Source organism: Peromyscus maniculatus, chromosome 13, assembly GCF_049852395.1.
Source record: "Peromyscus maniculatus bairdii isolate BWxNUB_F1_BW_parent chromosome 13, HU_Pman_BW_mat_3.1, whole genome shotgun sequence".
In the NCBI taxonomy this organism is placed as follows: domain Eukaryota; kingdom Metazoa; phylum Chordata; class Mammalia; order Rodentia; family Cricetidae; genus Peromyscus; species Peromyscus maniculatus.
This window is the reverse complement of record NC_134864.1, coordinates 65,180,634-65,196,680: the sequence shown is the minus strand read 5'-3', so window position 1 is coordinate 65,196,680 and position 16,047 is coordinate 65,180,634.

Here is a 16,047-nt window from a genome sequence, read left to right as displayed (position 1 = left end):
TCATTAAAGTAGGTTTCACATCAAAATGATCGTCACTAATATAGGGCAAACATCTTCCGCATTTGGCAGGTTTAAATTTTTCATTAATTTCATTAGCATGATATCAAATCTTCAGCTGGTGTCGTGTCCCAGAAGCGGCACAGAGGTCTACCTTATGGATGCTCACAATACGTAGCTGCACAGTGAAATAACCACCACCGTAGAAACAACGTTCATGTGTGCTTCTGAAATTGATGTTCGGTATTTCCACTTCTTTATAAACGAGGCTTCCATTTTCTTAATTCTGACCTTCATAAATTGCTTAGTTATCTACATTAAGGCTTCTCCCCGGCTGATTTCACCACTCCAGGCTGCAGGCTTCACTGGCGTTTTGACTCAAGCCTGGAGGTAACGGAATAAGTGCAGTGCCAGCTCCATCTCCCCCCATCACACATGTGGATGCTGGGAGCATTGAAATGGATAGCGTGGGTGACAGAATTTCACAAAAGCGCCTACACAAAGAGCTGCCCTTCAGAGGGCAAGGCACACACCATTTCTCCTCACCGCAAAGCAGTTCACAACCTTCTCCAGCTTTTCAGGGGAGGCTTCTCCATGCTCCACTTTTCGCCTAAACCTGATGGAGCTGATGAATTTTTTAGAAAGATGATTTGATTCCTAGGCAGTTGGGGGAGAGAACAGCAAAGGCGGGGATCGAGGCCACAGCTGTAACTGTCTCAAAGGAATGAAGTAAGAATAAATAGTCTTTCGGTGTGGTCCTATGGACACTGAAGGTCATTAACACAGCACGAAAACAGCTGTATTTGCCGCGGGGCTTGGTGACGAGGGGCTCAGGGCAAAGGGAAGTCAGTGATCTCAGAGGTCTTGCCGCGTGAGGAACCAGCTGCAGCCTGCTGTCTGGGGACAGAGCTGACCTGCCAAGACTGACATGTGAATGTTTCACCTGCACTCACCTGCGCACACTGGGCTTGCCTGGTTATAAGTGGCCTTGGGATTTGTTTTTGTTTCATCTTATTTTATTGGCAAGCCAAAGCATGTAGCTAAAGTGAGACTTGACTTTCAAAAGTATACCTTGACGTTTTGCAGACTTCACGTCTCACTAGCGTATGGGGTACACCTTATCACCAGCCTATACAGCACATTGCTTTCTGTACCCGAGAACTACCCATCTTCATCCACTGGGGAGAGGACCGCTATTATCTTCTTCTGTTCATACTTACTTGATTTTATATGCATAACATTAAAATCATCATTTGATCTAGATAATAGAGTGCAAATTAGCAGTACCCAAGCATCGCCATGATCTAATTCTGTAACATTTTTTATCAGCCCAAAGAAAATCCCATATTTACATAGTAGTCACTGTACACGACTCTTCCCTACTACCTATGAGACAACCAGGCTTTGCTTCCCGCCTCCCCATCTTTGCTTATTGCCTATTATTTCATGCAAATAGAATGCTACAGTATGTATTCTCTGGATCAGTTCTTTCAATTAGTGTAATTTAATTTCTTTTTGAAGATCATGTGTATTGTATCTGTATTTATTTTAAAACAATAGGAAGCCATTCCTACTGAACTGGAGCTCAATCTGATCAATAAGCTGGATATAAACTGTTTGAAAACATTCAAATATTATTTTAAAAATCATTAGTGAGCTGATGTGGTGGCAAACACCTTTAATGCCAGCATTCAGGACACAGAGCCAGGGGAATCTCTGTGAGTTCAAAGCCAGCCTGGTCTACATAGTGAGACCCTGTTTTAAATTTAAAACACACACACACACACACACACACACACACACACACACACACACACACATTAATGAAGAACTAGAGAGATGGTTTGGTGATTAACAGCACCTGATGTTCTTCCAGAGGACCCGAGTTTGGTTCCCAGTACACTCGTCAGCTCACAGCTAACTTTAATTCCAGCTCTAGGGACTTCAACATCCTCTTCTGGCCTCCTCTGGCACCTACACATACGTGGCCTGCATCCACACAAATACAAAAAAAGAAGTCTTAAAGAATCACTAGTGAAAAGTAAAGAGATCATTTTCCTACAGGCAACCTCATGGAAAAGACCACAGCTCAGTCTCGCCTACACCAGCGTTGACTTTACAGGATAGAGGAGGCTTCTACACGGCACCTGTCACACTGGAATGTGACGTGATGACATCACATTGAAATGTGGTGTGATGACATCATACTAAAATGTGACACGATGATGTCACACTGAAATGGGACATGATGGTGTCACACTGAGATGTGACATAATGACATCAAATTGAAATGTGACACGATGACACCATACTAAAGTGTGACATGATGACGTCACACTGAAATGTGACATGATGACTGGACTGAGGCACTGTGAATCTCTGGAGTGGCCACAAGTCAAGCATCTAAATCTGGCCTTTGGAGTTTCTCTTGCGCTGGCTCCTCTCTTTGTCAGTTCCACAGTTATCTCTTGAAGGTAAAAATGATTTTTTAAAATGCATTCTAAATTTTAGGATCTATGATATTTTGGACTTAATGAACTTAGAAACTAGTGGAGACATCCCAGCTTGATGGCATAAAATTGACTGACTTTTGGTTTAAGAGCTGGGAGGAAACTTAAAGATCATTTCATCCCCTCAAATCATACTGTGTGGAAATACATCTATTAGACTCCTAAGTACTTGAGACTGTCTATGGTGTTTGTGAAAATAAAGCCTCTCAACATTGGATGCTCTGATCCATTCTGGAATGCCGTTGGAAATGTGTACTTAAAAGTTACTTTTTCTGGATTTGTTTTTTGACAGTTTCATATTGTACAAAGTGCATATCTGATCTGATCTGATCTCTCTTGTCCCTTCACCCTGCGCGTCCCTTTCCCACCGTCATTCAGGGTTGGTTTGTTTGCTTTGTTGTTTGTCTTGGGAGCCACTGGGTGTAACAAAGGTTGGATTGCTGTGTGTGTCCCATGGCTTTGGAACAATTCCCCGGAGCCCAGTGAGTGCCTCAGGGAGAGCACACAGCTGAAGACAGTGACTGAGCCTCCTCCTAAATCCATTAATATCCCATAGTTCCCGAGAAGCGGGGCCCTGGGAGCAGCCCCCTCAGTCTATGACCCACTGCAGGCAGCCACCTCTGTTGTATGGTCATGACTTCATTGACTGTCCATGTCCAGAGGACAGCACTTCACACCCTATCTTCTGGCTCTTGTGTTCTTTCTGCCCTCTCTTCTGAGGTTCTCCCACTTTTCTACAATGAATGGAGATATAGCTGCTCAAAGTGCTGAGAATAAATGATGGCACCCCCTCCTTCCCAGGCTCAGGGATCATCAAGATGGAAGGGGCAAAAAGATTCTAAGAACCAGAAGCCACAGTAACTATAGCGAAAAAGTGTTTTCTGAACACAAGGCAGTTGCATATATGAACTGACAGCAGGTTTGATGTGTGACCGTGTGCACAAGACCCCAGCGTGGAGAAGGGTTCCCGGCTCCTAGCTGAGGAGTTATTGGCGATTGTGTGGCTGCTGGGAGTGGGGAGTTGGTTTTCTCTAGGGATGCTGGACCTGAGAGGCTGCTCACGCTCCAATAGATGGCGCTCCAGCCATTCACATACCGCCAATGCTAAGGGGAGATGGGGAGGAATTGTGGAAGGAAAATGGGAGGTGAGCTTGATAAAAAGACGTTGTACATATGCATGATCCTCAGGGAGTAAAAAGAGAGGAAAAGTGTGGGTTGAGACCTTGGCCTGAAATAGGACATTTGCACTGTTAATAAGTATTTCAGCAGCAGCCTCAAACTCTAATGTGTGCCTGATTCAGCCTGGGCTGAATTTTTAAAATTTTGTTGTTGTTGTTGTTGTTAAAATAAGCTGCCATACTCAATTCTCAGGTGTTTCTGATGTGACTGGTCTAGTCTAGAAGGGAGCCTCAGGATTTACCTAACGGTATCCCTGGTGATGTGGATGATGCTGGTTGTGGACCACATGTCATCGATTCTAAAATAATTGTTCCTGGACCATATTTAAAGACATTGTAATAAATAAACCAGACCACATTTCTCCATCTGTCCTTCACTGTGTAGTCTTCAGTAATTTCCACAACTTCAATGGAATAATATTTTAATCTAAAAGTCAGTAAAGAACTGGGTGTAATGACCCATGCCCCAATCCCAGCAACTGGGAGGCAGACATAAGAAGATCACAATTTTGAGGTCAGCCAGGGCAACATCACAAGTTCAAGGCCAGCCAGGGCTACATAATGAGACCGTGCCTCAAAAAGACAAAGAGTAAAGAGTGAAGATAATGGGCTGAAGAGATGGCTCAGCGGTTAAGAGCAGGGGCTGCTCTTCCAGAGGACCCGGGTTCCACTGGCAGCACCCACAAGGCTGCTCACAACCCCTGCAACTGCAGTGTGGGGGGGACTTAACGCCCTCTCCCGTCCACTGCATGCACTACACATACATGATGCAGACATACATGCAGGCAGCACCTACTGTGGTGGTATTGTGTTTCCCAAAATATTGTGTACTCTAATAAATTTATCTGGGGTCAGAGAACAGACAGCCACTAAATACAAAGGCTAGAAAATGGTGGCACTCACACCTTTAATCCTAGCATTCCAGAGATAGAAATCCCCCTGGATCTCTGTGAGTTCAAGGCCACATTGGAAATAGCCAAGCATGGTGACACACGCCTTTAATCCCAGAAAGCCAGCCTTTAATCCCAGAGAGTGGTGGTAGAAAGGAGAAAGATATATAAGGCGTGAGGACCAGAAACTAGAAGATTTTGGCTGGTTAAGCATTCAGGCTTTTGAGGAGTAATTCAGCTGAGACCCATTCCGGATGAGGACTCAGAGGCCTCCAGTCTGAGGAGACAAGACCAGATGAGGATCCGGCGAGGTGAGATAGCTGTGGCTTGTTCTGTCTCTCTGATCTACCAGCATGGACCCCAATAACTGGCCTCGGGTTTGATTTTATTAATAAGAACTTTAAAGATTCTTGCTACAACCTACACATATAAAATGAGATTTTTTAAAAAGAAAGAAAATGTAAATGTTAAGGACCCAAAACCAATGTATTAAAAACATTCTTTTTAAAACATTAGCTATTGTCATTTCTTATTATTATTTATTACTATAAAATCTTAACAAAATCATGGTTAGCTTATAGAAAATAAACATATTTAATCCTGTCTGTACTATTTTAAACTTTAAAATTATAACTTGTTTGTAAAAACATAGCATTATCTATATTTATACAGCATTTCTTTTGGCTTTCTGTTGTACATTTTTGGAAGTCTGTTGTTTAAACAGTGTAAAAACAACAATTGAGGCAACTGAAACATTAGTGTCTAGTAACTTGGTGTTACAGTTAAAACCCGGATTCACGTGGGTGGGGGAGAGATGCCCTCCCATACATCCCGTACCCTGCAAGCCCACACCCACCCCGGCCCATCAAGCCTGAGGCAGGTGGGAGAGCTGTCTCTGAGGTCATGAGAGCAGGAGAGCTGTCCCTGGCCCTCACCAGCTGCAACACTCGGGAGCCAGGCCCTGTACCTTGCCTGGGCAGCGCAGTAGAGCTGACCCTGTTGGTGGAGGTGTGGCTGAGCCAGCCCCCAAGTTGTGAGCACGGGAGAGCTGACCCTGAGGCCAGGCCTTGAGAGCTGGAGGACCGGCCCCGCCCCTTGTTCATGCTGCAAGGGGTGAAGCAGCCTGGGCAACTGGGCGCGGGAGGGAGTGGGGCACCGGGCGGGCGAGCTAACCAACCCTACAAGTACCCAGTCCCAGAACCCGGGTTATGTGTTGTGTGTTGGCCCACCCCAACATGCACCTCATGTATGATCTGCGGGAGCTTGGGGAGGGGGAACCAGTTCTGAGGACCCAGGGCTGCAGGATCTCCATGACACAGGCCACAACAGGATGTCCACCAAGAGTCCCAGTGAGGGCCCAGCATCCGTGGTGCAGCCGAGACCAGAGACCTTGTACCAAACCAGTGATTCTTTTCGATAAATGCCTGCCTGTAAAAATATATGGCTAAAGGGGTTCACTGCGTGACTCGCTGTGTCACACTGCAGCTTCCATGACGAGATTTTCCCCCTTCTTCCTCTTTTTTCTTTCATTTCCCCCTCTTTTTCTCTTAAATTTTATTCTGGTTTATTTTGAGGTGGGGTGGGAGATGGGTGGGATCGAGAGGCGTGATGAGAAAGACACAAAGAAAGAAAAAGAAACCTAATGTTATTTAATAAAGGAATCCATTTTTCTTTTCCTGGAAAAAAAAATGATTCAGGGGTGCAGCCTGCTGGGTGTCCCTGGCATTGCAAAGGGGAAAGCTGAGTCGTTATCATGTGATACAGTTTTATGAAAAATTCTTCACTGGTTTTTAAAAGCATCCTGAGCATGCTCGTCAACAAGGAGCATGAAAACCTTTGAGGAATTCTAGATTTTCTTAGCTTTATGTTCTTCCTTGTGATGAGAGTTTGGACAAGTACTCACCTTTTGAGTAGAAAATGTTTTTAATTTTTATTTTATTGGTGTTGGTGTGTGTGCGCATGCCCAGCACGGCACGTGTGTAGGGATCAGAAGACAGCTAAGTTTGTAGAGTTTGGTTCTCTCTTTCTGCCTTTCACGTGGGTTCCAGTCTCTAGAGCAAGCACCTTTACCCACTCAGCCATCTCAGTGACCCTTGAGTAGAAAATTTTTGAGAGAAATATTAGAGAAAGAATAGTGTTCTGTCCCCTCAAATTATGTTGACCTGTGTGACTCTCACACCTCCACGTGCCTGAGACTCAGTGATATTTGTGAAAATAGTCTCCTAGACTCAGAGATTCTAGAGTCCTGAAGAGTTACCCAAACTTCAGGTTCTTCCTCTGTATAATGGACCAACACCATAATTTGAACCCATAATTCCGAACATCATTTAAGTTCTAAGCACAATGCTGGGCTCATTATAAGACCCTACAGATTTGCATATATGCATATGTGTATATATCTGTATATGTGCGTGAATATGCATGTGCACCTTTTCGTTCTTCCTATATAGCTTGTCCTAATGATCAGGACATGCATGGACTTCATGTTAATGTTTCTCTACATTTTTGTCTTTTAGCTCCTGTGAATTAAGAAAGAGGTCATTAGAAGAGACATATAATTTTGTAGATATTAAACACCAATCATGAAATGAAGTATCCTGTCTGAATAACTTACTGTCCTAATCCTTACTCATGATAAAACAGAAAAGAAGATCACATTAAACTCTGATGCCACTGGGTACCAACTATGCTTAGAAACTCATATCTTGAGTCCCTTCCCCTGACCCAATTCACTTGTGATCTGAACATCGTCCAGTGGTTTCGTGTGTACTTGGGAACAGGTTCACCTGTTTTCTGTTCTAGCTTCCCAACTGGTCAATCCAGACTCAGGATTCAATGATCTACATCAGTGACCAGGCCTTAAAACAAACATTCCAATGAAAGACAATGATTAATCTGTGTAGGAAAAAAAAAAACAAAACAAAACGGCTTTTGTGAAGAATAGAATAGAATCAAGTAGAATAGCCAATAGTCGATAGAAATGCTCATGGAATATCAGTTATGATTGGTGGGGAGGGGGCACTGTGTGTCAAGTAAAGGAAACCTTGTGCATTCTGCTGTTGCAGACTGCAATGACGTAAGATGCCCTTTATGCAGTAAGACAAGTATTGAAGGTTAAAGTATTCAGTTTCTTCACCTACTGTCAGGACCAGCAAGAACTGCACACACACACACACACACACACACACACACACACACACACACAAACCATCAATAAACACTAATAAAATTGGCTCTGAAGCTTGAAGTTTTCATGTGTCCCGCCCAGTCCGCAGCCGCTCAGATCCCAATAAACACACAGAGGCTTATTTTATTTACAAACTGTATGGCCATTAGCTCAGGCTTATTACTGACTAGCTCTTACACTTAAATTAACCCATAATTCTTATCTAAGTTTAGTCATGTGGCTTGGTACCTTTTCTCAGTTCTGCCTTGTCATCTTGCTTCCTCTGTGTCTGACTGGTGACTCCTGACTCAAACCTTCCTCTTCCCAGAATTCTCCTCATCTGCTCACCCTGCCTTCACTTCCTGCCTGGCTACTGGCCAATCAGAGTTTTATTTATCAACCAATCAGAGCAACACATATTCCCAGCTTACAGAATGACATCCCACAGCAGGGCTCAGCAAAATCCTCACAGTACCTGTGCAATCAAAGGTGGAAGTTTGATTGGAAGATACATTTACTTGCCATGTTTATGACCAAGCCATCATTCCAAGCACTACATGCCCATCTGGTGACTGGGCAGTAGGAACTGGGAGAGTTCCAGTCCTGGTGTGCACAGGAGAGATGAACCACCATGCTTCCAGATGCTGTGCCAGCTCCGACAGTCTTGTATGGTGGCTTATCAAAATCACACTCGATCAACATTCTTAAAATAGAGCTGTGCTGGAGCTTGGACGAAGCTTCATGTATTGAGCAATTAGTAAAGGAATTAGATGGGCCCTGTTTATGGTCAAGTGTTAGGGATACCATGAAGAGAGACTCTCTCTCTTTCCCTTGCATAACACTACATACTCATACAGTAATGCAGACTGATTAACACAGGCCATATAACAGATCTTTCTTGCATTTAATTAATGCATGATGAATTCTTCCCTTTGCTGACTCAGTGAAGTCTATAAGAAACAGACGGCATCACCTTCTCTCCCAGGATCAATAGCACAGTGTTACTGACACGTTTTCAAGTCAAGAACCTATGACGCAAAGAAATATCATTAGGATTAGCATTCATGAGCATCCTGGGAACTCACTTGAAAAGAGTGCCGCTCTGTAACAATTAGTGAGCGGAAAAAAGTTTGATTTGAAAATGATTTTAATTTGCTTAAAATATTTTGAGAAACGTTCATCATTTTCTCTTGCTATGAATTTTAATTACACACACTTAATATCTGCTTCAAAACTAAACCCCGTTAAAGAGCAGGTGTAATGCAGAGACACACGTGTAGGGTGGTGTGATGTAGTCATTCACCCAGCCTCAGTGAGAACGAGGGGTGTGCCACGTTCTTCCAATGCCATCTAGTGGAGGACTCTGATGATTTTTATCTGAGTTTGTGTGGATAATCGGCCATCTCTCTTTCCAGCTCTTAATTCATAACACATTATACTTAGTTAAATAGTGCATATCCAGTCACAGATTGAAAAGAAATTAAAACCAAGAAGGCAAAGTATAAACCATATTGAATGTCAAAGACGGCTTCATGACAGCGTGTGCTCATTTCCAGCTCCATCACTAATGATGTAACAAAGCCCAAAGCCATCACCAATACCACTAGGCCGTTCTATCACAGTGCGATGACACATCCTGATTTACTCAAGAACACTCTAAGGACAGAATTATGAAATTTAATATAATATCTTATACGTTGATTCCCGTCTTTCCTGCCCTGACTCGTCCATCCCCTTCACACGTCACCTGATCTCCTCTGTGAGGTTGCCTTGTCAATCGGCCTGCATACAGCATAGACTCCAGCTGGGCCTTCTGTGCATCCAGGATACTTTGTAGCTACATCTCTGCTACTTCATTACATCCTATCACAGCATTCAGAGATTTCTGGGCTTGGCTGAGGACTGTTTGAGACTCTTGGAGCAGAATCCCATCAGATAGCATCCTGCTTCCTTGTTCTATTGTTCTATTCACACTGGGTCTCATGATTGGACTGAAAGCCCCCTGAGGACAGAGGCCATATTTAATGCTATTCTTAAGAACTCCTAGGACAATAACATGTAAGGAGAGAGAGAGAGAGAGAGAGAGAGAGAGAGAGAGAGAGAGAGAGAGAGAGAACACTTGTGCGTATTCATGCCTGCTCATGGTTGCATGTGTGCCTTTCTGAGATAGAGGTCAGAGTTCAGCCTCTGCAGGTGTTTCTCAGGAGCTGTGCTTTGTTTGTTTGTTTGTGGGACAAGGTGTCTCACTGTCCTGGAACTCTCTAAGTAGGTTAGTTTAGCAGGCCTGTGAACCCCAGGGACCTCCCTGGCTCTGCGCCCCCACCCCCTGCACTGGGATTACAGACACAAAACAGGTGCCACCACATGCAGCTTTTTACATGGGTGCAAGGGATTGAACTCGGGTCCTGGGCTTATGCAGCAAGAGCTCTGCCATCTGAATTATCTCCCTAGCCTACGTGTGGGTCCTAACGGAGAGGCTTAATAAACGACTCCGATCAACTGAAAAAGAAATGCTGGTTACCTTTATATTGTTTATTATATTTTTTCCTTCACAGCCACTCATGTACATTGCTTCCTCTTTCCTGCATGCCATCCCTATTTTATAGAGCATTGTGCTCTTAAGTGTAATATAACCTGTTATATTACTCAGCTTTGCTTGAGTTACCATGGAAAATAAAGTTCGGAGTAGAGTGAGGTGAACAGACAGAACCTTCCTGGAGAGAGAAACTGAAACTGAGAGTATCCACACAGGGAGGAGCAGGAGGGAGGGGTAGATGAACAGGTCATATCTGAGCTGCTGGAATCACAAGGTTAGTGTATCCACACAGGGAGGAGCAGGAGGGAAGGGGTAGATAGATGAACAGGTCATATCCAGGCTGCTGGAGTCACAAGGTTAGTGTATCCACACAGGGAGGAGCAGGAGGGAAGGGATAGATAGATGAACAGGTCATATCCAAGCTGCTGGAGTCACAAGGTTAGTGTATCCACACAGGGAGGAGCAGGAGGGAAGGGATAGATGAACAGGTCATATCCGGGCTGCTGGAGTCACAAGGTTAGTGTATCCACACAGGGAGGAGCAGGAGGGAAGGGATAGATGAACAGGTCATATCTGAGCTGCTGGAGTCACAAGGTTAGTGTATCCACACAGGGAGGAGCAGGAGGGAAGGGATAGATAGATGAACAGGTCATATCCAAGCTGCTGGAGTCACAAGGTTAGTGTATCCACACAGGGAGGAGCAGGAGGGAAGGGATAGATGAACAGGTCATATCTGAGCTGCTGGAGTCACAAGGTTAGTGTATCCACACAGGGAGGAGCAGGAGGGAGGGGTAGATGGATGAACAGGTCATATCCAAGCTGTTGGAGTCAGAAGGTGTATCACAGTCATACTCCAAATCAAGGTGATCTTACAATCGGCATCATCCTCAGTATCAACGCCTCCTCCTTTAGTTCCCTGATGCAGACAGACAAGACACAGTCCTTGCCATCTGTCCCCTGCCTGGCAAACAGAAAAGAACAGTGCCATTGGAGGTTAAATTTGCCCTTTTTTCATGGTCGTGGGTTTCATTGTATCAAGCTGTCCATTGTTCAGACTAAGAGAGCATGGGACTCAATGTGTGAAACTTGAGATCTGTAGAGTGTGGGTTAGGTCACAGCTGGTGAGTGGCATGGCCTCCGTTAAGACTCATTTGGGGGGCCACAGGCAAGGGAGATGTGTCCAGTGTCCTGACACCTGTCTTAGAAAATGGCAGCTCTGTATTTTCAGTAAGTCCAAGCCAAAAACTTCACAATCTCCTTTCTCTCTCCTGTCACATCCAACGTCCGATTTCCTGTCTTGCTGGTTTGGGGGCAAATTCTTTCAAAAGATGGCTAGTAGCTTCCCTTCCCATCATTCCTTGCTACCAACGTAAACAAAACTATTATCATTCAAAAAAAAAAAAGGAGGGCAGCAGCCTCTGACCTGGTCTCCCTGGGCAACCCCTTACTGTTCCTACCCTCTACCTCCAGGCAGCAGTCAAAATAACCTTGGCAAAGCAGAAGCCATGTATTGCTTAGGATCATAGCAAGCACTGTACTCAGGAGACTCCCAACTTTAAGTAATATAAATTGTATTTCTTGCTCACCGAATAGTCCCATGCAAGGGTTTCTGGCTAATACCTGGTTGGGATAGCCAGCAGGCAGCTCATAGAAGGCAAGCAGGTGGAGCAAGCCCATCTTCTCTTCTGATACTTCTGCCAAAAGTGACCCACAAATTCCTCCTGCTCACACTCTCGTAGCAAGAATCCCACCCCAGCCTCTCTGGAGGCGAGGGGAGTGCCTGGGTGTGCGGCTAGGATGCTTCAAGCATCCGCCGCTCACAGCTCTCCAGCAGCAGCTGCTGTCTGGTAAAGGATACAGCAGGCCCGCGCATTGTCTGCTTATAATACCCGTGAGCCCACTGGACTGAGGACAGCCTCTGAGTCCTGGGAACTCCCCTTCTCTCTTTTGTAGCTAGAGCTTTTCTCTCCGGGTCCCGCCAAGCCCTGGCAGTCCCAGAGCCCACTTATAAAACAAACACACAGACGCTTATATTATTTAAACTGCTCGGCCATTAGCTCAGGCCTACGGTTGTCTAGCTCTTACTCTTATACTCAGCCCATTTTTGTTAATCTACATGTTGCCACGTGTTCCAAGGCTTTACCTGCTGTCTTTACGTGATGCTCCCTGGACGGCAGGCTGGCGTCTCCTCCTCTCCGCCTTCCTGTTCCCTCAATTCTCCTCTCTGCTAGTCCCGCCTATACTTACTGCCTGGCTACCGGCCAGTCAGTGTTTTATTTATCAATCAATCATCCACATCTCTCTTTCCTCACTGTGCTCCAACCTCCCTGGCTCCTGTCAAGTCCTTACTGTGCCCTTCCATACCTGTTATTCTCTCTGCCTAGTATTCCTTCATGAGGTCTCCACGTAGCCAGTCGCTTTTCGTGGGTTAAGAGAATGAGGGGTAGGACCTAGGAAGCTGTAACAGACAGCCAGGGACTCTGTTGTGGATGATCAATGGTCCATACCTTAGTGTTGCAAGTGTGGACTTTGGTAACAGAGACACGGGTTCAAAAGCTGCAAAGACACCGAGTGGCACACCAACCTTGGGCGATGTTCCTTCTCTAAGGGCCAATTTCCTCGTGAAATGGAGATAAGCGTAACCATTTCATGCGGACAGTGTAACTGAATGAGGTCAAGCAACATGCATTCTCTGGGGTGGGGGTGGGGGTAGAGTGAGGGGAACAGACCACTGCCACGGATGCATCGTGCAAGTTTAGATAGAATGGAGCAAGTGAGTCTTCAACAGAGCAGTGATACATCTTCAACACACAGCTTGGGTGTACTTCATAGGGCTGAGAGGCTGTCCCAGCGTGAGGCAAGGGGAGTGGTGTGTCAGATGGGTGGCTTGAGATTCATGCTATAGCTAGCTACCCTGAGCAGTGTTGGGTAAGGTTAAAGCAGAGAGCCACACTGGAACCGGCCCCAGAACTCCCAGTGAACGAGGATCCTCTGTACAGAGAAATGAAGAGAGGGAAGAAGCAGCCGAGGAAAGCCGCACAGCAAGGTTCCAACACAGAAGCAGAAGGAGAAGGGGGATTTGAAAGAAAAGATGTGTTGACCTGCTGCCATGGGCCCCGTCCAATTCTGAGATTATGTCCCGGAAGAGGCAGAAGAATTCCACGACACAGAAGACACTAGTCAAATAGAATCTTCAGCACACATTCCTGTCAGGGCCAGCACTCGCCTGTATTCTGAAGAAGTCCTTACAATCCCAGTTGAGCAGCGAGCTGGCGGTAGCAAATGGAAGGTCACCAAGACTGCGTGCAAAACGATCGTTTGAGTCTTCCAGGAAGTTGTGCGTACTCTAGTTCAGGGTGGCTGTTTCCAGTACTGTGGGGGCGGGGAGGGGGGGTGTCCAAGAAGGAGAGCAAAGGTGGTTAGAGTCAGAGTCTGAGGTGACTAAAAGTGGATGTGTCTGTCACCATGTGTCTGGTCAAGGATCACACATGTGAAAGAGAAATGAAGCGACAAGCAGATGCAGCCGTGGGGAGCTGGGTTTGTCCGGGTAGATTGCCGTCAGCTAGCTGCCATTCTTGTTACCATGTCTACACAGGCCCTTTCTATCTCACACAGAAACCTGCAACACTCTTCCGTTTATTCTTCACATCTCTTATACTTTACACCGACTCCTGACCTCTATTGAATATAACTAATATTCCATGTAGACATAGCAGAGTATGGTCTTGTGGGGGCTAGACCTTATATTGTTGGGTTGATCACTTTTAGAAAAAGAATATAAAATTGTAAGTATAAAATTAGGTTCTAAAAGAATATTTACTAAGCTAAGACATAGATCCAAGGTGTTACCCAAAATGCTTTCCTGGAACGCAGCCTTCTAACTCTGCCCGTTTAAAGCATTCCCTAGCTCCACTGATATTCACTGAACAAGGGGTTGACTTGAAGCTCTACCTCAGTCTTCCTCCTGCTTCACAGAGAGCATCCTCAGCTGTCTTCAGTCCTCTTCCCTGGCTCCCAGCTGAGGAAGCGAGAAAACAACACTTCCATATGGCCTCCTACAGATTCACTGTAAAGTCACCGTGTCTGTGCCTTGAACGGGCCATTGACTGGGAAATAGAACAACCACACACTAAGCTGCAGGGAGAGTCCTAGAGAATTCCTAGACAGCTGTGCCTTAGGCTAGCTCGCAGAGGTCCAAGTCCCAGAGCTGCTGCAAAAAATGTTTCTTACCCTGGTATTACCTTGGGGAGGGCTCTGCTCCCAGGATTTCTTCCATTGTTCTTCGTACACTCAGCTCTGCCTTGTGCCCCAGGAAAATGATCCAGACAGATGCATGCCAGCTGGCTCCCTTCCTGAGCAGCCAAGGTTGACTTCTGCCGCGGTGAGACACCAGCAGGAGAGAGAGTTCCTTCTGTTGGCTCTCTGGTGTTGGCTGTGACCTCTCATTTCAAACAGCCTTTCCCATACACCACCTTCACCAGCATCTGGAGACAGATCTCCTTGATCTTCAAGCCTGGGACGCCGTGATGACTACACAATTGTCCTTCTGTTGTAAGTCGTCAGGGAAGTCGGGTGCTTGCCTATACAAGTATTTCTATAAGTTGCCCAAAGAGATGTTAGCATGGACCCTAAGACTTTGGCGCCTGGTTATGAATCTATTTCTTATCCTTTACAGATACCCTTTATCACTGTTTGTGTGTCCATGTGAGTGGTGGGTTGTGCCCACCACAGTATGTTGGGGAGGTCAGAGAACAACTTGCAGGGATCCGTTCTCTCCTTCTACCGGGTGGGTCCTAAGATTGAACTTGGGTTCTCACACCTGGCAGAAAGCACCTTTGTACACTGAACCGCTTCACAGGCCCTTGAACCTAATTTTATATTTATAGTTTTATAATCTTTATGTAAGAGATGGGACTGTACTCTGTTTTGATGGCTTCTTTTAAACATGGTTCACATTGGTAAACTATTTGTTTTATAAATTCATTATTAAACTCTCCTCATGCTCCTCAGTCTGAATACTCATTTGGTTTCTGCTGAGGCATTAACTTATGTTTAATTAGGTATATGTGGGGGTGGGGTGCATTTGTCAGTGTTGGGGCCCACAGAGTCCAGCAGATGGTGTCAGATCCCCTGGAAATGAGTTATAGGCAGTTGTGAACTGTCCAGTACGAGAATGGAAACCAAACGGGTCCTCTGCAAGAGCAGTCCATGCTCTTAACCTCTGAACCATCCCTCTGGTCCTTCGAACCTTAATTTACATCACAGAATTATTAGCAAGAAGAAAGGCCTTCAGAGACTTGCTGGAGGTCCCAACATAAATAGCAAGTAAAGAAAAGTCAAAAACCTTAGACAATGTTGAGCACACCCATCAATTCATTGTGACAAATGGGTGGCCATAACAAGTATGTCTGGTTATTTTCCCTCTTGGAAGGTAGTGTTAACTGGTAAGTAGCCCTCAAGTAAGAGATGGAGAACGTAGCATCCTATGTGTAAAGACTCAAGTTCATCATCAACAAGCCACGCGCCTCTGGTCAGGAAGGAATTTGTACAAAAAAGTGTCTGCTGTTAGTGAGCCCAGTTATGAGCATTGTCTACCGAAATGCTTGCAAGGCACGGCTTTCCCCCAGCCTATTGTTACCAAGCATGCCTGGCTGTTGAGCAGCATCCACCCCCTCTGCTACCTTTTTCTGACGATGCACAGGCAGGTTTTGTCTTTCTCTTCCCTGTGATGGACCTGCAGACACCAAGTCACCCCAACTCTACCCACAGA